The sequence below is a fragment of the Columba livia genome, chromosome 7 (assembly GCF_036013475.1).
Source record: "Columba livia isolate bColLiv1 breed racing homer chromosome 7, bColLiv1.pat.W.v2, whole genome shotgun sequence".
NCBI classification, from domain to species: Eukaryota; Metazoa; Chordata; class Aves; order Columbiformes; family Columbidae; genus Columba; species Columba livia.
The window spans coordinates 23,391,881-23,415,245 of NC_088608.1; the positions used below are offsets into that span (position 1 = coordinate 23,391,881).

The following is a 23,365-nucleotide window of genomic DNA, read 5'->3' on the forward strand; positions in this document are numbered from 1 at the left end:
CAAATGAGAAACCATGTATTTACTTGGTTTCTCCTCACTTAAAACCCCACACATTTCCATAAGGAAATAATTTTACACTCCTGACAAATAGAGTAAGATTATAACATAAGAACAAATGTCAAAATAAGGCTGCACTCAGCCTTGCACAGTGTCCATTATTTCCAGTAAAAATTCATCCAGCTGCCCCAGGTATTCTATAAATGTTGCCTTTTATTGTTTCCCCATCTCCACTCTAACAAGCATCAATCAGCAATAAGAAAGTTTTTGCTTAAAATACCCATTGTACAACTCTCTGCAACTTCAATTAAAAAAAATTCCAAGCAGAATCCATTCCCAGCAGTCAGATAGCGCAGAGAGTATCCAGAAAGTCTTTCCAAAACGCAACTTTGGGCCACCTCGATGGGTGCAGAACCTTGCCACAGCTTTTAATTTCTGCCATCTGAGTTTACTATGGGAAAAATCCAGATCTTCACAAGTATATTGTAATTCAGTGGGGTTTTTTTATAGCAATAATTAAGACACCTCTAGCTTTCATATTCTTTTTGACTTTTTTCACTCTTCATGACCTCTGAGCCCTGGTGGAATGAAGGAGCCAGAGTCTGCTTTGCCAGTTGGTCCTACCAGACCAGATTGCTCCTCAGCCCTCCTGCAGACACCCACAAAAGTGTGAATGAAGCACCGGGGGCAGCCAGGAGGACAACACCACTCAGAGGGGAAAGAGGCAACGGGACGGTCAGACCACCCCCTACACGCACAGCTTGGAGTCTGTCTGCAGAGCTCCTGTGCCTCCACAGGAGTAAGAGAAAAATGACCACTACTCGTCTTCCTTATTTCTTAGTTTTTGCTCTGTTCTTTAAAGTTTTGACTTCCTGCAGTTACCCTGTAAATGTCCTTTTCATGGCCCTTTCTTTTCATTCCTTTCTCAGTCAGTTCATTTTCTTTTCCTACCTAGCTCTTTATTGCCTGCACATTTTCCCCTCTGCTACCTTCTCCATTTTCTACAAGTTTTCTTTTCCCCATTTGAGGGTCAATTTGTTTTTACTGATGAAATCAAATGTCTTTGCTAGACTACAGTTTAAACTTTGCTTTTGTTTTTTAAAAGAACATGAACATAAACATTTATAGTCACTGAATAATAAATATCAGATGAGTTTCCTTGAGACAGTACATTTTTAATTGTGCATTCATGACTGGCAGATATAATATATTTGACTTATTTTTGTATACTTTATTGCAGAAAGTTAAAGTAAATACAAGGTAGAAGAATTCAGAGTATGTTACTCACCATATTTGTTTATCCTGGTAACCAGACATGAGTTTTATGTCACCCAACAGAGGCATATTTCATTTTCCTTCTTCATGATTCTGTCTGCCAGGTATTAAAAATAAATAAATAAAATAAATATTCAAAGTAAAAGCAGCATGCAATAGCATGAGAAAACAGTACACACAGACCTTTTGCTCGCCATGCAAGAGGAACAGTTCATATTTGAAATAAGAGACAAGACTTGAGCCTAATGTATCCAGGAAGTTATCTTCTATTATAACAGCTGGCAGCCAGTTACTGACATAGATAATTCAGCATAAATTTGAAGCAAAAACAGAGGAAGTAGCTATGGCCTCCAGCAGACTTTACCTGCTGCTCAAAACCAAACTGAATTTCGTCAATACAAACTGCAGCTTCCACATATGGTACAGTTGCATCAGCAAACAACTACTGAGCTGGCAAATAATTCAACGCAGACATAGCTATGGGGGCAGAGTTTCAGTCCTAGGTAAATTGAATTGGATCTAAAGAAGCCAGTGAACTCAAACTGGCAAGAAAAGAGGTGAGACTTCTTTTATAATGACCACTATTTAGAGCAGCTATGTTTGCTACCTCAGAGATAGTCTTATTTCACACAGTTGCAATATGATTTCTTTATTTGGCTTTGTCACTTATCCTAATTTCTTTAGCATATGAGCACTGCTTTGTGAGCTGGTCTCTTCTCTACAATAACAATAATAGAGTCATGATAGGGTTACACAGAGCAAAACAAAAAAATGGGGGCTGATTCAAGGAGCAAGGGATAGCAGGATTATGTTAATCCCCCAGCAATTCTGTACTTGCTACCTACCTAACAGCAACCAACCAATATTAAAATTCACACTACAAAGCAACAACTACAAGGTACTCAAGGCAAAAATAAAGTGAAACACCTCCTGAGGAAGAAGCAGATTCCTACTCTTCTTCCAACAGCTCCAGAAGAGAAACAGCTTCTCAAGTCCTATAGGAACTAAAGTATGGTCCCCACACAAAAACAAAGGAGAAGCCTTCAGCAAAGCACACTTCACAGGCACCACCACAGTGAACCTGTGAACAAATAATCAAATTGGAAGACTTAAAATAAGTGAATACCTGAAAGCCAGAACAAAACTGCAGCTCTATCACACACAGAACACCACCAAACTAGATCCAAGCACCCCATTCCCCCCTCCCCATCCATTATATGGCTCCTGATCAGGGTAACCCAAGGCACCTGCTCCAACTCTGGTCCCATAGGCTCAGCTGTTCTCCTGCCCCCACACAGGGCTGCTCAGTCTTCCCATCTGCAGCTGGTGTCATTGCAGCCTTCACCAAGCTACTTGGGGCTCTGGTGAGCACCAGCTGCCTTCTGCCCATGAGAGGTGTGCACAGAAGCCTTTCCTGAACACACTGCTATTTGGTGGAGATGAGCAATTCATTCAGTATAACAAAGTTTATGTGCAGGTGTATAAGTGTATGTTTGCTCCTAAAGCAATGCTAAAGGGGGCTCAATGACAAATGTAACCTTATTACACTATCACATACTTGTAGTAGCATGAGATCAGTGCTGGCCCAAAGCTTAAAGAAGCATTTCTGTGAGAAGGAACAGTCTTGAAATATAGTCCATATTGTGATGCATCCTCTTTGAGTAAGTCCTTGGTTTTTAGGGAAGTGTTATTGCTTTAGAAATGTAATTATTGCTGATAATCATTTAAATCAAGGACTAAAACAGTTCACTTTGGACCCCATGAGAACACTGAATACAATGAAGAAAAGCCTCTTGAATTTTAATAGGAATAGAAATGCTGTAATAAATGCAAGGCCCATTTGCCTGTGATATCTGAACAGCCTTCTTATACAGTTATCTGGAAATGTATCTCAGTACGCAAACATCATGCACGTTTATGATAAAATGTATCTATTGATAGACAGATTTCACAATATATAATGTCAAAATATTGGGGAAGGAGAACAGACTGTTTGGTTATAGTCCTTGGTACTTACTGAAACATATCTGGATCTTTGAGACACCTGGCATTAATGGTTAGAAGGGGTGATCAACATTAGTTTATGATAATGAGCTGTGACTAGGCAGGACCTCTGCATGAAACTTTTATATCAGGAGCTGTTCAGAGCCTTTGGGTTGCAGTGAAGGCCAGAGGAGCTGAGGACAGCTTCCACCTCTCCAGATGTGACTCTGCTGCTGGAAGCTTCATGAGGACATCTTGCAGTAGTGCAGCACTCCCAGCCTCACCCACAGTCTCAAGGCATAAAGACCAGCCTTTGTCAAAATCTGGCCAAAGCGTTCCAGCTGTCAGACTGCACTGGGAGACTGGGGTGATAGTGAAGGAAGAGGAAAGAAGAGAGAGCAGTGCTCTTCCTTGTCTGATATAGTGCTGCTACCCCTATGAAAAAAAAATACACACCTACTTAACAACGTGGTCTGAATGTAATTTAAGTCTGAAACAGGCACAGACTGGTGCAGAGACAGGCATGATTTCTTATAGTATGTAAATAAAGGGAAAATTTTCTGCAGTCTACTGTTTCTCTCCTTTTATGACTAAAACAGAGATACTTGGTTTATTAAACAGAGAAAGAGGAGGGAAAAAGGGAAAAAAGGACAAGCATACCGAAGAGAAAGCAGGTATGAATAACTGTCACAAACTGACAATGGCTTGATCTGCTTTGACAACGAAAATAAAAAAAAAAAAAACAGGAAAACTATCAGGACAAAGTGTTGTGTTACAGACAACCATCTGGTTGGCAGCTTCTCCTCTGTGATGTACTTTTCTCCAGCTAACAGGAGGAGTTCTCTGCTTTCCTGAAGCTCTCCTTCTAAGCAGTGAGATTCTGTCTTTACACACAATCTAAAAAACCTCATTGAATTATTGCTGAATTATCTCTGGGTTACAATACTGAATTCATAATGATTGCTACCTGATTAGTAAGCTGCCACAGACTGGATAGTGAAGGGAATATTTTGCACTCACAAGATACTTTCCTTTGAGAACAACAGAAATAAAATACCTTGTTACAGCTTGCTCCCAGGAAAGTTTTCTGACCCCAAAGTCATACCTCCAAGACTCTCCAACCATACTGTTTTGTGTAAAGAGAGAGTTAAGGCATCCCAACCCAAAACATTCTTTTATAAAAGGTACTTCTGCAATGTAACAGGTTTTTTCAATTTCGCTTGCAGAGAGACATTTTTGAGCAAAATGGGTGCACTGAAAATGTGAAACTCAGTAGCACTGTACCATGCTTCTCTGGAATAAGGATGAAAAGTCTCCAGATCCTTTTTTTAATTCATCATGATTTTGAATTCATATGCTACTTCCCATATACATAAGTATGTGAAAGAGTGGAAGAAACAGCAGGGAGCATTTTGCCGCTGACTGTTTTTTCCAAGGACAGAGGATTCCTGCTCTCGGGCACCTCTCTGCTCACATACATGACTGCAGTGCCAGAGCCTGCTGCTCACCAGTGCCCCTCCGAAAGGTGCCTGGGGCCACTTCTCTCTGCCCAGATTCTTCTGCTAGACCTTGAAAGATCTTGCACTGCAGAACTATGTCTATCAGCTCCCAGACTTTATTGGCTTTGGCTAGACTGCAGCTGTTTACTAAAATAGCGTGGAGCCTCTCATGAAAGGAAACAGTTTTCTTATTGGCAAACTGTACTTTAATACATCTATGAGAAATAAGGAAATGAAATGTGTAAATAAGCACCCTTTAACAGCTTAAAGTATTTTTAATAAATATATCAACTGTCTCATCTTCAAGTATCAATTACATAAAATCAGGGAAGTTGATATAAATACACAATTAATTGTGTGCTGTTGCAGTGTACATTTGTTTTATAAAGAATGTATTGCATCACAGCATAACTGTGATAATTTTTAAATAAATAAAATAAGAACTTTCATATTCTAACCACAACAACAATTACTACTTCTGGAAAAAACAATCATAAAAAAAATTATTTATATACACATTAATGACAGCTACTGACAAGCATAAAATCTGTGCACATAGGTTTTCTTAGAATAAGTGGAAAAATACTTCAATAGACTATCTGGTAGAACTAGCAGAAGTCACACTATTAAAAATACTTTAAAATTCTACAGCCTGTTAATATATTAGACTATTAAAAACGTCTGTAGGAGTATCCATTAACAGGTTGATTTAAAGAATCCCCAGCATAGTGTCCAAGGTCACGAGTGCAGCACTGCCATGAAGTATGTATTTCTTTGTGCTTAGATTAAAGTGTGTTTATTAGGGGCTGACAGCCCAGCTGCTATGTCCAGAAGTATTTATTACTTTTGTTTTAAAAAGCTTCTTTTCTGGTGATTTGTTATTATCATTTGCCCAATGAATTAGATTTTTAGGTTTGGTTTGGTTTGTGGTTTGTGTTTTTTTGTTTTTGCTTTTCCCTAGGAACTTCTACGTAATAAAGCTACAGTGTTATAAATTACGAAGGGAAATGTATGTGCTGCTCAGCTCTGCTGGGCTCTCTACAGCCAGTTATAGCATGATTTGACAGCACTGCAGCACGTTGCCCCTTTGCAATGTCCTTACAGTGGCACTTCTGAACCTGCCATGGACACCTTTCCAGACGGCAGCACCCAAAGAAGAGTTTGCATATGATTGCCTTTATTCTGCACGCTTTTGCCGGGCCCTTGCTACAATTCTCCATATAGCTCAAAAAAGAAATTCAAATCTCAAAATGAGATTACCTTGATAATACAGCGCTCCTTTGGAGGCCACCTTTGAGAACAAGGCACGATACTGCAAATATTCGAGCTGAGCAGGTGTGATAATGAATTCAAGAGCTGAGAATGTGTCACTGTGAATTCGGTTGTTCTCAAAGCTTAATACGTGCATGTTGCAATTTGATGATGCTTTATGCAATTGCAGAGTTGTTACTGTCAGAAACAATCTGTTTACTTTGCATATTTTCACATTTTTGTGAGCTGCCTAGGTTCTATCTTCTGCAATTGGAATGGAGATTTACCAATTTATTTTATTTTTCAAGATGAGTAGCCTTGCAAAGGATCTGAAAAGGTCCCAACATGCAGAATTTGGGAAAATTCTGGGGCATAATGATATTCATGAGGATTCAGATTTCGCATTCATCTGACCTTGACAGCTGAAACAAGGCCAGAGGATCTCAAAGACAGAAAACCCCAGGAATAGAGCAAGGGGGAAACCATACACTCCAGGTTTGCCAGTCCAATACTCTGTCATTGGACAGAGAGGCTCTTACTGATGGAAAAAACAATATAAACAGCCTGGTGGCAGCAATGATGGTTATAATGGGTCCAGAATAAAAGACAGAGCAAAATTTTTCTGCTAGTCCCCGTTCATGCAGTCTGAAGATGGCAGGCATTTGAAGGGAGGGCAGGGAGTCATCCCTGAGACTGATCACTGGACAATGGAGCCCAAGCTGCTGTCCACCCATCCACAGAGCAGCAGGCTCATGGGAGGAGGTGGACAGGTAAGGAACAGGAGGCTCTCATCTCTTGAAAGAACCATTATGAGCTTCTCTGACCAGAAGATGACAATTTGACTCTTTACCTGCGAGATGCGCTCTCACACTCAGCTGCTGAGACAGAGGATGCTCATAGCTTGGACACTAATGCACCTGTCTCATCATTTCTGCATCTACTCCAGTGTGGATGCTGTCAGTCTGGTTTGACTCCTTTCTCCTGGCTTCCCTGGTCCCCTGACTGGAGGGACTGGGACAGACTTGGATTTTAAAGCAGCTGAAAATCCCAGCTGAGCAGCGAGGCTGTTAGCAAAGCCAGTCTCCGCCTCTAGTAAACCACTTGTACCTGGCCTGCTCTGTGTGACTGCATGTCTTTGAAAGCCTTAATTGGTTTTACCTTTTTAATGTAGAAACTCACATCTAACTTCCTGCATTCTTAGAAAACCTCTTCCCACTGAGTCTCTCTCAATAAAGGGATAGATAAAAAACTTTGAGAGTTAAAGCTGTAATTTCTTATTTGCTTATCTTTCTAATAGCATTTCCATCACTATGGAAATAATATTTAATTCTGTGTAAAGTCATGAAAAGAGCACCAGTACTGCTTTCATGCACTACTTCAAAAGTTAAGCTTCTTTAATGTGACCATCTACACTGCTAATTGAACCTTGGTATCATATTACACATACATAATATATCTAACATATATATATATATGTATAGACTGTTTATTTGAAAATTTGTAAGTCCCATTCATGTCACTAGGAATGACACAAGTACACCCTTTGGAAGGTGACCAATGCACAGCATCTGGGTTGTACCAATTAAAAGGAATTTTCTTGAAGCTGTTAAAACTTTAACAGGGAGCTTTGTGAAGTAGAATCCTCCTATGAGATATCTTCAGTAGCAGGCTTCTGCTACAATTTGGCTTATATCACATGCAATATCTGCAGAAAATGCAGGACTTAATTACTTGCATCTAGATTGTGCATAGAAGTCAGAGTATTGCCTTCTTACTTAAGGGATGGCATCCACCAGTTGTCATTCAAGAAAAACACATTGGTTCTTCATTTCACAGGCCCGATTTAACTGTACTAAGAGATTCCAACAAAACCATTGTACTCTAAATTGGGATCTGAAAAAGGTGAGTTGCAGAAAATGAGTGGAGATAATGGTTTATAATATGGTTTTGGAGCCATAAGTCTAGTCATTGCTACTAATGTAGCATCTTTGCTAAGTTGTGCGAAACAGGAGAGGTGCCCAAGGACTGGTGCCTGAGGTTGGTACTGGCACCAATATTCAATATATTCCTCAGTGACTTGGATGAGGGACTAGAGTGCACTGTCAGCAAGTTTGCTGATAACACCAAACTGGGAGGAGTGGTTGACACACCAGAAGGCTGTGCTGCCATCCAGTGAGACCTGGACAGGCTGGAGAGTTGGGTGGGGAAATATTTAATGAAATATAACAAGGGCAAGTGTAGAGCCTTGCATCTGGGCAGGAACAGCCCCAGGTACCAGTATAAGTTGGGGAACGACCTGTCAGAGAGCAGTGTAGGGGAAAGGGACCTGGGGGTCCTGGTGGACAGCAGGATGACCACTGTGCCCTTGTGGCCAAGAAGGCAAATGACATCCTGGGGTGTATTAGAAGGGGGTTGGTTAGTAGGTTGAGAGAGGTTTTCTTCCCCCTCTATTCTGCCCTGGTGAGACCACATCTGGAATATTGTGTCCCGTTCTGGGCCCCTCAGTTCCAGAAGGACAGGGAACTGCTGGAGAGAGTCAAGCACAGAGCCACAAAGAAGATTAAGGGAGTGAAACATCTCCCTTATGAGGACAGGCTGAGGGAGCTGGGTCTCTTTAGCTTGGAGAATAGGAGACTGAGGGGTGACCTCATTAATGTTTATAAATATGTAAAAGGTGAGTGTCACAAGGATGGAGCCAGGCTCTTCTTGGTGAAAACTAATGATAAGACAAGGGGCAATGGGTACAAACTGGAACACAGGAGGTTCTACTTAAATATGAGAAGAAACTTCTTCTCAGTGAGGGTAACAGAGCACTGGAACAGGCTGCCCAGGGAGGCTGTGGAGTCTCCTTCTCTGGAGACGTTCAAAACCTGCCTGGACACATACCTGTGTAACCTCATCTGGGTGTTCCTGCTCCAGCAGAGGAATTGGACTAGATGGTATTTTGAGGTCCCTTTCAATCCCTAACATTCCGTGACTCTGTGTGATGTGACTGTAATTGCAGCTCTTAACAATTTCCGGGCATTGAATATAATTTTTCACCAATATTTAAATCAGTCTCACATCTCTGAATTTAATTGATGTAATATAATACACACAGGATTATGTTACCTGGCTACCTCAGCCACCACATGCACACTTTCCATGGTATTTGCTAAAAATGAAAACATCTTGTTACATACTGCACCCCAATAGGAAAGCACCAGTAGAGCTGGCAGCATCCCCTTCTGCAGTTGCCGAGTCCCAGAGGCTGCCTGAAACAACATGTTTTATTTGGCTTCAGTCGTATGCTCATTTGACAAATGCCTTCTTTGCATTATGAAATCATAATGATTTCATAAACTTCAATATAAATTCAGCTAAACTTTTCAAAAAGTCAAGGTGGTAGGAATTCGGGGCATGCTACACTTCCGAAACAGAGGGCTTCATGGTTTAAAAGTGAAACAAATGATGTATTTAAAAGTGGGTTTGCAAACTAGACTTTAAAAGCAAAGTATCTCCAGATCCACAGTTTTCAAATTCAAAGCTTTTAAGTTTTAAAACCTAGAAAAATAAGCAAAAATGTAGATAAACATTAATAATTTGTCTACAGATTCTGTGATAACACAAATATTTTCCAGGCTTTTCCAGTGACATGTTAATTAGGCAAGATCAACTATTCATGTTACAGAAAAGAATTTCAGAATTTCAAAACACATAAGCTCTACTTAAAAGCAATAAATTCATGTTATTTTTTCTGTGGACTAAAACTTTGTATTTAATTTACTTTTAACAACGCTTGATCTGAGTAACTAGTTCTTTTCTGAAGAAAAAAAATTCCAAGTGGCAAGGCTAAAATCACGTTTTATTTAATCCATTAATTGTGTACTCCTGATGGCAAAGTCAGAGTATCATCCAAAAAAAAAAAAATCTCTGCATTTGGTAGCAGTTGAAGCTACTCACCACTTTTCAGGAGACACTCCACAGTGTACAGGATTGGGCCCACAGGTCTTGGATCAATGACAAAATTATGAAAGCAGCACATTCTTGAAATGCTAGGTCCTGCTTGCTTGCTTGCTTACTTTCCCCTAAGGTTGTCTAGGTTTTAATCTAAATTTCTGAAGTTTATATGATTTCTCTTGTGTTGTTTGTTTCCTAGCTGGTTTTTAGATGTTGGGGAGAATTATAACAGGACTGAGAAAATTCATAAAATCTAAGTTAGTATTTTCTATTTTAAGATGCTACGCTAAGTGCATTCCTCTTTTCAAAAGAGAGTCTAATGAAAGTAAAATTAGTCCAGAAAGTCAATTTGGGATTTTCACATCTTTTTCACTCAAAATATATTTAAGATTAAGCTACTGAAAAAATAAAAACAGGCTTGGTCCCTAGAAAGCTTAAGAATTGTTCACCCCTATTTGCTTAACTTAATTTTTTAATGTGGTTAGCATCTAAATATACCTTATCAAACATTTCTGGCTCCACTGACAATTTTCTGACCTCCTAGTCAAAGATCTAAGCCCTAACTTGGTTCATGGATGAGTAATCACAGCAGGTCCACAGCAGAACCTACCCTAGAACTACAAATATATCATCTGCAGCATTGTAAATCAAAGCCTCAAAGAGCATCATTTAGCCTGAAGCTAAAACTGCTTGTTTATCAGATGGTGCCTAGCTTAGCATGGAGCAGTTCCTTGTAAATCTCAGGGACCTTTTACAGCATATACTTAAGCAAGCATATTGGCTCCTGGGAGACTTTCTGAGAGCTTTAATGACTGCAGGCTGCTCAAAGATCCAGGTCTTGGTTTAGTTAAGTGGTTACTTGGATAGTTTGGCTCCATTTTGTAAACTCCCAAAGATAAGGTGTCTGCTTTATCGGGGGAAAGAGCAAGCATTAGTTTCTTCAGAAATCTTTATGTCCTAAGTGTTAATGTTCTTGTGGCTTTTGGTATTTTGACCTTTGTCTGCTCACTTTTGATTTATGGTGGGAGCAGAATCTTTTCCCCCTAAGCCCTTCCTATGTTTTATAGCTACTTTGAAAAGCACAGTGAAATACTCGCAGCACAGCTTTTAAAAGTAAGTGTAAGGCTGCACTATTCATAAATATGTTGTACAGCTCAGAGCTCTCTAATAACAAGGAAGTAAGAAGACCACCCATTGTATTTCCTATTATTATTCACTATTTTATTTCTTAATAACATGAGTGGTCTCAACTCCGTGGATCACTGCTCAGTGCAACCCTGGTCAAAGCCCAGGCTCTCCACCCCAGCGCCTGCGGGATACAAAAGGCTGGAGTCCAGCTGGTGATGGTGGTGGGAATGGGACATCACCCAGGCAGCTCATCGTGCTTTGCCGCTCAGAGAAGCACTCACTATGGTCATGAATAACACATTGGCTGGATTTACCATTAGGACACCGGCAGCCCGGCAGCTACTCACTGATAGATACTTGCACACACTTGATGTAATTTGCTAATTGTAGAGCTTGTTATCTGGGTCTCTCACTTTTTGATTTGAATTAATTACAGTTCACCTCAGTACAGTCACCTGCAGTGCTGTCATATGCAGCATACATTGGTACAACAAAAACAAGGATTTTTTTTTTAATAGGCTTATTTGAGCAAAATCTGCTCCCACTTAGATGTGTGAAATGGCGTCACTACAATGTCATAGACTAAAAAGGGAAACATCTTTTATTTCAGATGGCATAGCAATGATGTAAATGAGAGGGAAAAATGGTCCATTGCATTTATAGGCAGAAGACCCAATGCATTTAAAATCTGATCTGACTTTACCAATTATTCAATATCTTTAAGTCATTCTCACCTTCCATATTTTTTTCTTTGCTCCAAGTTAAGAGCAAGAAAGTCTGTTCTTTGTTGCTGTTAACAGCAATGTTAACATTTCTTAAAGCAAGAAATTTCACTGGTCTTTTGAGTGCAAACCTCCTCCAATACCAATGAAAGATTTGCCTGTATTGCTGCAGGTAAACTCAAGCAGCTTATCACAGAACTGAAAATATACTCCCTTGCTGCATGTTTTCCAAACAGAACAAATCTTTATAACACACAGCTAAGGAAAAGCTAAGTAACTTTCAAGTGCACAGAAGCAGCTGTCTTTCAAAGATGCTACTTTCAAACTACACTGAAAAATCTGAGTTTCCTTTTCACTAAGTATTTAATGCTGTCAATGGCAGACTGTTTGGATATGCAATGGTATTTGTTTGCTTTCTTACATTTTAAGAACAATATTGAAGATTGAATCCTATTTTATTATATACGGCCCACGTACGCAGGCTTTTGTACAAAAGATATCAGGACATCTGGAGTACATCTGGAGCTAATTTCTCAGCACAGGATCAGTAATGGGTGACACATTCACTCCGCTACTATGTAAAGATAGTTAAGTTGCTTTTGAACTATGTGTTACGGTCTACATTCGGTTGCCAGAAGCTCAGGAGAAAATAACTCACCCTGCCTGCTCTGTCCTGCAGGCACTTTGCTCTTTTCCCTAACACTAAACTTTGTTCCCCATTCAATACCGTTCACTGCTCTGCATGCAATCTGTATGTTCAGTTAGGGACATCTTCATGTCTGGACACAGAAAAACTTCTATGAATCTGGCATGTACTCTATAAGAGATATAGCATTGAGACTGTTGATAAGAGAAATTGTGATAGCTTCTGATTTTTATTGGAAGGCAAAATAAAAATGAAACAGGAATTGTAAAATGAAAATTACATCCAGATAGCTGGATATATAGATATATCATATGGCTCATATCAATTTTCTTTTTGAAAATCATTCATACTGAACCAATAGAGTGATTTTAACACCATCCACATTTTCACAGGAGCCCTTCTGTGGCTTTACACAAAATGCATCATTTACAGGAAATTGATTTAATCTTTGTAAGGATTGGGATTTTATTACAAATGCAGACTTGTACTAATAACAATATGTGCTATGGTTTGCCATTTTATACATTCAGAGCACTGTATCACTTGACTCTTTAACTCCATTCTACCTCTATGATGAAGATGTCAATATTCTCACGTGGCAAATGGAGAAATTGAAATAGAGCAACAAATTTTGCTACCCAAGTTCACAAAGGTTACATCTGTAACATAGTCAAACATATGGCTGCTGTTTGCACCAGCAAGGGCTTCTCCCAGGAATGGGGCACTGTGCCACAGAAACTTCAAATCCCATCCAGGACCTGGGGTAAATGTTGCTGCCCTAGCGAAGTCCTTTGGGTATAATTTCTTGAGTTGCAATTATGCCTTTTGGTGCATATAGCCAGAGAAAATTAGTGGCAGAGTCAAATTGAAAATCAGGATTTTCTTCTTCCAAAAGCAGTGTCTTTTCTCCAATTTTGCTGAACATATCCATTTCTCTTTTCCCAGGTAAAATACACACAAGACTTAATGACTGTCAACACAGACATACACAAAAAAATATTCTGTGCATGCATGCAAGAATGCACTACAGACTGGAGTTAGCAGGAAGGCAAATAGAAATACGCTGTGCTTTAAACTTTGAAACCAAAGAACTGCAAGAAGAGAATGGTCCATTCAGTAAACATTCAGTTGTTGCTGCAAACTGTTTCAGAGAGAACACAGGGAAAAAAGCCCATACAGGGAAAAACGAAGGCATTTGAGCCTCCCAATCATTGATCCTACAGTTAGATTTAGTGTTTGGTTACTTCCCTCTTTTTTTTTTTTTTCCTCTGAATATTTTTCCCCATGTCAGACTCACAGGTTTAGCACAACCTGACTCTATCACTTCAATTTTGTTTAGATTTCAGGTCTAGAGTCTGGGTATAAAAATCTTTATTCCATGCAAAACAAAATATAAAATGTGCAAACAAACTCATAAAATTGGGTTTTCCAACCAATATATTCATCAGAGGAAAAATCATAACTATTCAACAAAGGTTTAATCTCCTAATGCCTGTGAGCAGAAGAGGATAATGCTGGACCTATTGAAGTTGAATGCAAAAACTCCACTGACTCAATTTGCCTCGAGAGCTGTTCATTTCTGCAGGGCTGCATTCTTAAGAGCCTCCATTACTTCAAAACATGTTGAAAATCAATACTTTTGTAACTATACAGAATTTATTGTGTTGGTGTTATTAAGAACTAGACAACAGTTGGAACTTTAAGGCAAACAATTTTAAAACAGACAAATGATGCTAATTTTTAACAGTGAGGAAAATGAATCAAACTCCTACATGGTTTCTCCAGCTCTGGAAACCTTCTAGGTAAAGTCTGAAAACAGCTCTGGAGGGTTCTTGGGTCAAACAAGTATTCAGCTCAGTGCGACAATAGTAGGTTAAATTTATCTATACACTGATATTAAAATGCTGAAGTTGGGTAGTCTAGTAATCTCTTCCTGCATTGGCACTAAGGAATCAAAGCAACAGTTTCAATTTCAGAGAAACGGGGAAAGTTAAAATGTTTCATTTTTATCTAGCTACAGAGCTATTTATAAACGAAAAAATTGGCTGAATTCATAAATGCTTGTAGGGGAAGACTATTCCTAAACTGCTCCTGGTGGTTAGCTGGTAGCTGTGGGACTTCAAAGCATTCCCACATCTAGACATAGCTTTTTTGTCCAAGTAAGTTGCTCTCATTTACTTCACTGGACAAAAATTTTAACCCAAATTTTCCAGAGAATAATGTTTCTAACAGCCTTCGCTGAAGTGTTTCACAGATGTGAACCATCTCACAAGTAATAAGTTTATTACTCAGAATTACAAGTTTACATGTGATTGTTTTTGGAGGAGACATGACTAACTTTGGCACCCAACCCAAGCAGGGTAAAGAGGGGCAAGTGAATGAGGCTGCTTTGCTTTTATGGCAAGCTGGGGATTGCCAGGGTTATTTCTGCCCACCTAGAAGCTCCAAGGAGAATGCTTTTATTTAGACTACAAAGTCTTTCAGTACCAGATGCACAGTGCCCACATTTGTTGACAGAGCATGTCACAATTACAAATCTTAAAATAATACCACTAGGAAATGTTTTACTGATTTATTTTTTTTTTCCTGTTTGATTATCCTTTGGGGATAACAAACATTTTCTAAACCATGAAACCTCCAAATCTCTCTGCTTTGAAAAATCAGAGCTCCTTTGTTGCTTTAGCAAAGCCTTACTGCCCAGCACAGAGCCCAGTGAGATGCGGTGAGAGGGGCTGGGTCCCTCAGCCAGCGGTCAGGGCCCCTGTCACCAACAACTCAGTGAAACCACTTCTGCTGCTGTCTGAGGAAATAAAAAAGCCAATCATGCCTTACCCTTCCTCTTTTGTCTTTAGAAAAGTGAGGACAACTTATTGCAGAGAAAACAAACAGTGATTTCCATGAGTCAGCCCCACAGGGTCTGGTGAGACTACACATCGCCCAACATTTCCATACACATGGAGGGTGGAAGAAGTCAGATCCTACCTTAGGCTGAGGTAGGATCACTGCACCTACAGAGAAGTAGGTGGAAATAATACTAAGTATTGGTTAATATAATAATACTAAGCATTGGTTATTTATTTACATACTTGTACATTGATCTGTAAATACATCTGAGAGCACTTGAACCATCTGCTGCGCATTTGTCAGTCACTGAATGGAGGGTGGACATCTGGGGATGTCACTGGGTTTTGTTGGTTTTCCCCATTAGAGCTACTGTTCCCTTTTTGAGTGTGATGTGAGCAAAGAGCCTGGCTGACTGTAGTGAAAAGGCAGATGGGTGAATGTGACACCATCTCCTAACTATCCAGGTCTGAGCTTTCTCCCACTCTTCCTTCCACTTTGTGGAGCTCAGTGTATGAAAATAGCATGAAACATAAAAAGACCAACTGCAGTGCCCCTTTGCAGCATGTATGGCAATATTAAATGGTAATATGACAGACAAACTGAAGTACCTCCTATGTGTCCAGAGCATCACAAAACCCCAGATTTGGGAAAAAATATATAGTTTAATGTTTTCCCTAAATTCAGCTTTGGCAGGAACAGCACACCTAGAGACACAGATGAGGAACACTGAGGCTGCCTACCTGGGCTCCAGAATGAGAGCCAGAATATTGATTAATACTCTGTAGAAAATTCTTTTTGTCACAAGTGATTCAGCCTTACCTCCTCTTCTCCCTGTGTAGCTACTATCTGCACACTCACAAATACACAAGTATGGTCTCCAGAATCACCAGTGCATCAAATATTCATGTTTAAACTCTGACTTTTGGGACAACTAAAAATAATGGATTGACTTTAACATAAAAATTTTAAGGTTATTTTGAGCATATTCAGTTTGTGTTTCCAAGATAAGCCTCTTAGCCTGAAAACTAAAATTCAGAGACAGTTATCTGATTCCAGATACTACTACTATTACATAGGGCACTCTGGCCGAAGGGCAGCACCCTGCGCACTGCTGGTCCTGAAGGCACATGGCCTTCACCCACCAAAAATATAGTTTGTTGGGGCTAGGGCGAACTATTTACAGCTTCTAAATGTAGCTATAGCCATGCCTGATCATAAAAATTTGAGTCTTTGGGAGCTGAAAAGTTACTTGGATGTAAGTAGGTTTGCATAGCATGCATGCATACAAATTTTTCACATTTTCCAAGTAGTTTGCCAGATGGCACCCTGCTTAGAGATTCTACCATTAAGTTTTTGACTTTTATTTCCTACGACTCATAGTTCACAAGATACATAAGAAAAAGACATGTTCCTTTACCATGATACTTGTCAAGCATTTTTCTGAAGAGTAACTAAAAAATAACATAACATTGATAACACTGCAGTCCAGTGTCTATTGTAGTAGAAATTGCTCAAGGTCACACCTGACAGACAGTGGAATGGTTTGTCTAGCATGATCTGTACCAAGACATATGTTATGCAGGAAGATTTGTTTGCTTTGTTTTAGCTCTACAATGGTATACCAAAACAATTTCAGAATTAGCTTATAGCCTATAAGCTTCGCTAGCCATAACAAGTTCATAGATTATTGTAGGCACTGTTCTTGAGGCAGTTGTTATTACTATGCTCTATAAATACATTAGAATAACTGGGAAGGTTTCAAGAAGTCACAGCGAGCATCATCGGGATCCTCCTCAGGAGGGAGGGAAGTCTCGTTTGCCCACCTTCCATGGGTGACTGCTGCAGCCTACAGCTCCTGCTGCCACCAGGAAAACAAACTGGATACAGAGTGATTGCTTGTTAATTCAACACTGTAAACGCTATCACACCAAGTTTTCTTCCAGAATTGCCTCTTGCATTTCATCTAGGGTAAACTATCAATAGTAGAAAACATACAATTGCAAGTGGTTCCCAAGAAATCCAATAATAGCTTTTATTTTTTATATTTTTGCAATGGAATTTCGGATATTCACCAACCTCCAAATTTTACTTTTCTATTTTCTTTGTGGAATTTTTCTCATAGTTTTTCTGCTCTTGGCCTTGCTGCCTGAAGGATGCTGGTAGAAATAGGATATACTTCTCGTCCTGGTGTCATAAACAACACGAAAATAAATACTGCTTATCACTTGCTCTCGGTCTATTTTCTATCTCATTCTGTTGCTCCTCAGTGTTATATAGCATTAAAGCCATTTCTGCCTGTATAGGAGTCATGGACTGAATTTCCACCCTAAAATGGCTGTGAATTTCAAATTCGTCCTATACGTGCACAACAGTTAGAAGGACATTTATACAATCATCAGCAAGTGTTTCCTGTAATGAATTAGTACCAAAATAAATTAGTACCACTCCTCTATCTGTATTATATTCAGTAGGACAGGGTTGGGAAATCACATGATGGATAATCTAATGTTTTCATAGGGGTCAAGGTTAGAGAGAGGAGTCGTAGTACAAAACCAAAATGTTCAATACTACAGACAGTTTGAAAGCTATGCTTGATTGGATGTACTGACATTTTAATGCAGTTCTTAAGGTTTCTAATTTTCTATTTAAATTGCAAAATAAGAATAAAATCATGGGGGTTTGTTGATAACACTTTCAGAAATTATGGAGAACAGAATTCTTTTATTTGCTTGAGGCAGAATGATCAGTCCATTCTTTTGCTTGACCTCTGTATATCTGGAGAATATGTAAACATATTGAAACTTTGTTGTGTTCTACAGTGAGGGAATGAAGTGCATCGATTGCTTGCGATTATTAGCTGGAGTGGGATAAGCCTTCTCCTTATTATGCAGATTAGTGAAGCTCTCAGTTCCAACATATTGTACAGATGCAGGAGAGCAGCTGCTCTTACAGATGGCAAGTACACAGCTCCATTAGTATGTATCTATTGTCTGCTCTTGGCTTGCTCAGAGGATGGAGAGGATGGGTAAAGAGGAATTGTTACACAGTGAAATGTTAAGGAGAACACACACTCTTAAAAATCCATACCCAAGAGACTATTTACACAGCAAGGCAGACAGCAATCAAATTAAAAATTTACCCTAAATAAGGACTTTCATATGTCACAATTAAGATTCTATAGTTTTAAAATACACTAACCATTAAAACCAAGGAATAGAATTCAAATTTCACAACTAAGTGGTATTAAATAAAAATAAATCCTAGGAGATTAATTGAAAATTTGGCCATGTATTTGGCCTGCCCAAAGCTTTCTGTAACAGAACCCCCCCCCTCAAAAAAAACACCTCACTACCCCAAAGAACAAATCCCCACATATTTTGCATAATATAAAAGACAGAAAAGCAGAACTGTGCTTAATTTATTAAACTTTTCACCATCAGAATATAGCATTTCATGCATTTTTTTTTGCATTAATGAGAGCTGAAGCAGCTAAATTTAAGTTAGTATAGACTGCATTGATTGTGCATCTGTGTCAATTATTCTTTGCAAAAATGCTAAACAGAACATTAGTTAACCATGTGGTAATTTTTAATGCAGTGAACAATTCCTGAGGAAATATAGAGCTACAGGCTGACTGCTGAAAATACAGTCTCGTAAAGAACAATTATTTATAACACAGTCTGTGGTTGGATGCACAAATTATGGTTGTAACCGCAGATTTTATTATATACTTAACATACAGTTTATCTTTATTTTTATTTAGTAGAGAGATGACTTACAGTGGAAAAGGGTGGTAAGATACACACAAAGAAGGTGGTAAACCTTAAGTTATAGTCTAATTTCAATCTGAAAATCTGGGAAGCCAAAGATGCCTAACAAAGTGCAAGGGAAAGAGTACATATGTAAATACATAAATAGACCATCAGACCTTTATAACATTTGAGAGGTACTTCTCCTTAGCGACAAGCCTTTCACTCAAGGCAATCTCAAAAGATGAATTATCTATGAGCAAAGTCAATTATATCTGTTGTCCTGACATGCAGGGCCTGGAGATCAGCCACACGGTGGCTGCACTATGAGCTGCCCTTCTTGCCCTGCAACACTCAGACTAGGGTCCTCTGTGTTCAGGGAGAAATTACATGGTTTATTTTCAGGATAGATTTTATCAGTAAAATACTAAAGGGTAAGAGCAAAGCAAAGTGCCATTGGTGCTTTTTTTCCCCCTAAGGTGCTGGAATTGCTAATAATCATTTTATTTCATTTTGGCTTGGAGACCTGCAGTCTTCACCCAGCTCCTGGGTGAAACTGCTGTATGTGGTTGTGTCCTTCATCTGAACTTCATCCAGAAAAAAAAAAAAAACAACTTTGTTAAAAGCATTGAGTGAGCATCCTGTTTCAAAAATGTATTTGAGTTTTTACAATAATGTAAAAACACAAACATAACGTATGAAAATTATAGGGGAAGAAGACTGTTTTAGCCTGGACAAGAGGAGAATATTTTTCTCCCAGAAAACCAGAAAGTAGTATAATTTAATTTTCTTACTGGTTTGGTTTTTCTATGTTTATGTAAGGGTGTCAGGCAATCCCAATATGCATCCACTCTTCTAAGCTTGATCCCAACACACAGCACATTCAGGGAGAGGTTGTTCAACTTCCCTTGAAGTTTTACTTCCTAACTAGCTGTAGATTTACTTAAGGAAGTTGGAGGTTTTGACTGATAAGATGAACATTTTCAGAAAGTTGAATAACAGATCTTTCCTTCTGACAGCAATGATTTTCATTTCTACTTAACAGAAGAGGGCAGCTATGCCAGGACACTAGGCTGGCTTTTCTGCTCTATCTGCTCACAGGCGGTACAAAGATAAAAGTTGAAAGTATGTCCAGGCACTCATGCTGTGCACTGAGTCTAAAATAAAATTAAAGCAGTTTGAGCCTCTGGGCAAGGCAGAAATGCAGAGCGAGGATGCTCAAGTCTCTTTCAGACAACGAGCTGTGTGAGCATCACCATGTCAGGCAGCATCCCAGGCAGCCCCTATGGGAAACTCCAGTGTCTAGAGATCTTTAGATTAGCAGTACATTCAAATTAATCTTGTATCTGGTCTCACAGATTAAATGGATACACTTGAAGGATTTCATTTTGAATGAGTCTTACAGGATTTGGGCTTAGATGAGAGCAGAATTTTTACTTTCCTCCCAAACGCACTCAGATGAGTCCACAGCACGTGGCTCAGTCTGAGGGCAACCGTGCAATCCCCTTAGCCCCCTGTTCCTAAAGGCTATTGTTTCTATGTTAATCCAGTCTAAAATAAATCCCTAAGTACCAGGAATACTAATTTTGTTCCTATAGTTTTGCTTCTATTATTAATGATAAAGATACATTAAGACACTATAATCATCATGCAAAGCTAACACATGGTTTGAGGAAAAAAACGTACAGTGGGCTGTTTGACTCCAAATATTCCCTAGGTCATTCATTTTCTTCCTCCCACCTGGTTCCTTTTTTTTTTTTTTTAATCTTTGCTGGACTGTTTTTTCCTGTTAATAGCACCTAAAAGTCTGTGTTTTCTTCACAGCATGTAACCATAAATTCCAGTACAAAGTCCTGAGCCCACTGCATAATATGAAGAGAATATTCTCCTTCAGATATATTTCTATTTGGTAGTTTATCTCTAGTTAATTCAACCCATCTCTAATCCTAACAAACAGGACCCTGCCCCAGTTTTACCTTCTGACACTGTAGTTGGGTTCAGGTTTTAACTTCACTACTGTACTCCTAATATACCAGAGCTTAAATCCACATTGTGCTGCTTTCATTTGCAAATGTCTAACACCCATGGTCAGGACAGTAATGTTTAAGAATCAGGAAACCACAGGAGGAAAGATACATTTTCAACAGCACAGCACGAAGTGTAGCAGAATCTCTGCCCTGAAAAGTTTGCCATACTAAACCTGCTAAACACAAGACAAAGTATAATATAAGCAGAATTGGTTGTTACGGGTCTAGGAAACCAGAATTATTTTTCCTGGATCCTGTTGTTCTAAGAATCTATAATCTCGGTTTGGAGATACAAACTATGACACTACCTATCTCTGGGATTTTTTTAATAAATTGTCTTGTCAAAAACAATTTGTGCAAAAAATAATCACCTAGACCCCTATCATTATCCTATCAGGGAGACAATGTAACAGGCCGCCATTGAACAGGCTGTGCAAAACAGGGGAGATAGAGACATCTTTTGCCAAAAATCTCAACTCAGGACTCTGAAATGACATCTTGTGATAGAGCATTTTCTTGAATTTAAAAAAAAGGCTAACAGAATTCAAATCTTATAAAGTTATATCCTCTACCAATGAAATCCATAAATAACTAATTTCACACGTATTTTAATAATAGTGTTAAATATACATATGCATAAATGCACTTACTTTATATAAGTAATAGTTAAGATATCATTGAAGCAACCATGTAAATTATGCAGAAAACTATTTTCGAAAGATCAAAGGCTTTTCTGATGTTGCTCAAACAAACAAAACCAGACAATCCCACTTTGCATTCCTGTTTGTAAATCTGGAATACACACAGCCAACCAGACAACTTCCCGGGGCCTACAGCTTTCCAGAAGAGGTCTTCATGTTTCAAAGCCATGCATGAAATAAAACTTGATTACAAGCAGTTCAAGCTTTCTGAATTAAACCTGTTGGATTTTAAGTGCCAAACATGTCCTCCTCCCACCTCCTCCCAAAAAAAGGAAGTGATGCAATATAATTGGTCATTATTTTCAACGTCACATGCAGACTCTATGCTACTCTGAAGTTTACAGACGTTTGTGCTCCACAATGCAAGAACATAAATACTTAAAGAGAAAGACCACAGTGTACTGTATTTTTTCCTGTTGAACTACTTTATACTGTAAATACATATTTAATATGGAAAAAGTTGAGGGGAAAAAGCATCCTCATCCCCCCATTGGCTAACTTCAGACAAGAGCTGCTCTTTCAGAGCTTTTTCTCGTCTTTCTATCTGTTGTATTCAGCCAGTTAGGGTAAAATTTCCGGTCTGGGCTTAAGTAGTTTCAAACAGCATCCATCTAGCACAGAAATTCACTGTCATGGGTATCACAATGGCCAATAATTCAGGGTTCACAGGAAGATGGAATTCTCACCTTCATAACACACTTATCCATTTCTGACATAATTAGTAGACCTGACTGTAAATAGTGTTTTCATACTTAAAAGTTTTTCCAATTTCAGAATTTTTCCTGCTTCACACTAAAGAAAAGATTTCTTTTTCAAATGAGACAATTATTTCCCAGGCTTTTCAAAAACCTTGTTACCAGGGGCTTCACAGGAGATGGTGTAGAAGACAACTGAAGATTGTGTGAGGACAAAAATCTTCCAAAAAAAATGGATATATATATTCTAGACTATTGACTACCTAAAAGTAACTCCTTGGGGCTGTGTGTGATGAAGAAAACATGTCCTTCCAGAATGTCTCAGAGGAGGGAGGCTTAGTCAGAATTGATCTGGAATGAGGAGACCTCAAAATAGAGGTGTGATCTTCCAGCACAAGTCTCTGATGCTTCAGCTTTTAGCAGACCTGAAGACCAAAAGAGACCTCTGTGTGCTAGTGTAACTCAATTCTATTGACAGAAACAACTCACATAATTCAAGAGAACTAGAAAACAAAAAAGTATATCTAACATCTGGGACAAATTCTGCTACTGAAATTAAAACCCCCCACAGCTCTTCAAAAAATAGTCTTTATGTAGCAAAACATGTTATATTGTGCATGATTTTTGGTGCAATGTTTCCATGCTGTATAAACCATGTATTCCACAATTCTTTCCCTGATGAGGTTAGTAAAATAATTTATGCGAAATAAATGAGAAAACAGAAAGGTCAATCAGGGTACATAAACTACAGGAGGGGGTTGCTGCTTTTGTTTTGTTTTCTTCCACCAGACTACTGCTTAAATCTCTTGATATCAAGAATGCTTAAGAGAGATAGATAACAGGAAACAATTGAGCTGAAGTTAGATGCCCTTAAGATTTCAGAACTGCTGTATTTTAAACAAATTACCT

The 23,365-nt window shown here is 38.9% G+C and overlaps 1 long non-coding RNA gene across 1 annotated transcript in view; it reads right to left on the reverse strand.

The window, feature by feature from the left end:
* Nucleotides 1–3,018, reverse strand: part of LOC110355779 (uncharacterized) — a 47,726-nt gene extending 44,708 nt beyond the window's left edge. The window contains exons 1-2 of the long non-coding RNA XR_002408677.2: nt 2,399–3,018; nt 1,286–1,369 (exon numbers count right to left, since the gene is read on the reverse strand). This is a non-coding gene — a long non-coding RNA (uncharacterized LOC110355779). The remainder of the gene's footprint in view (nt 1–1,285; nt 1,370–2,398) is intronic.
* Between the last annotated feature and the right edge of the window lie 20,347 nt (nt 3,019–23,365).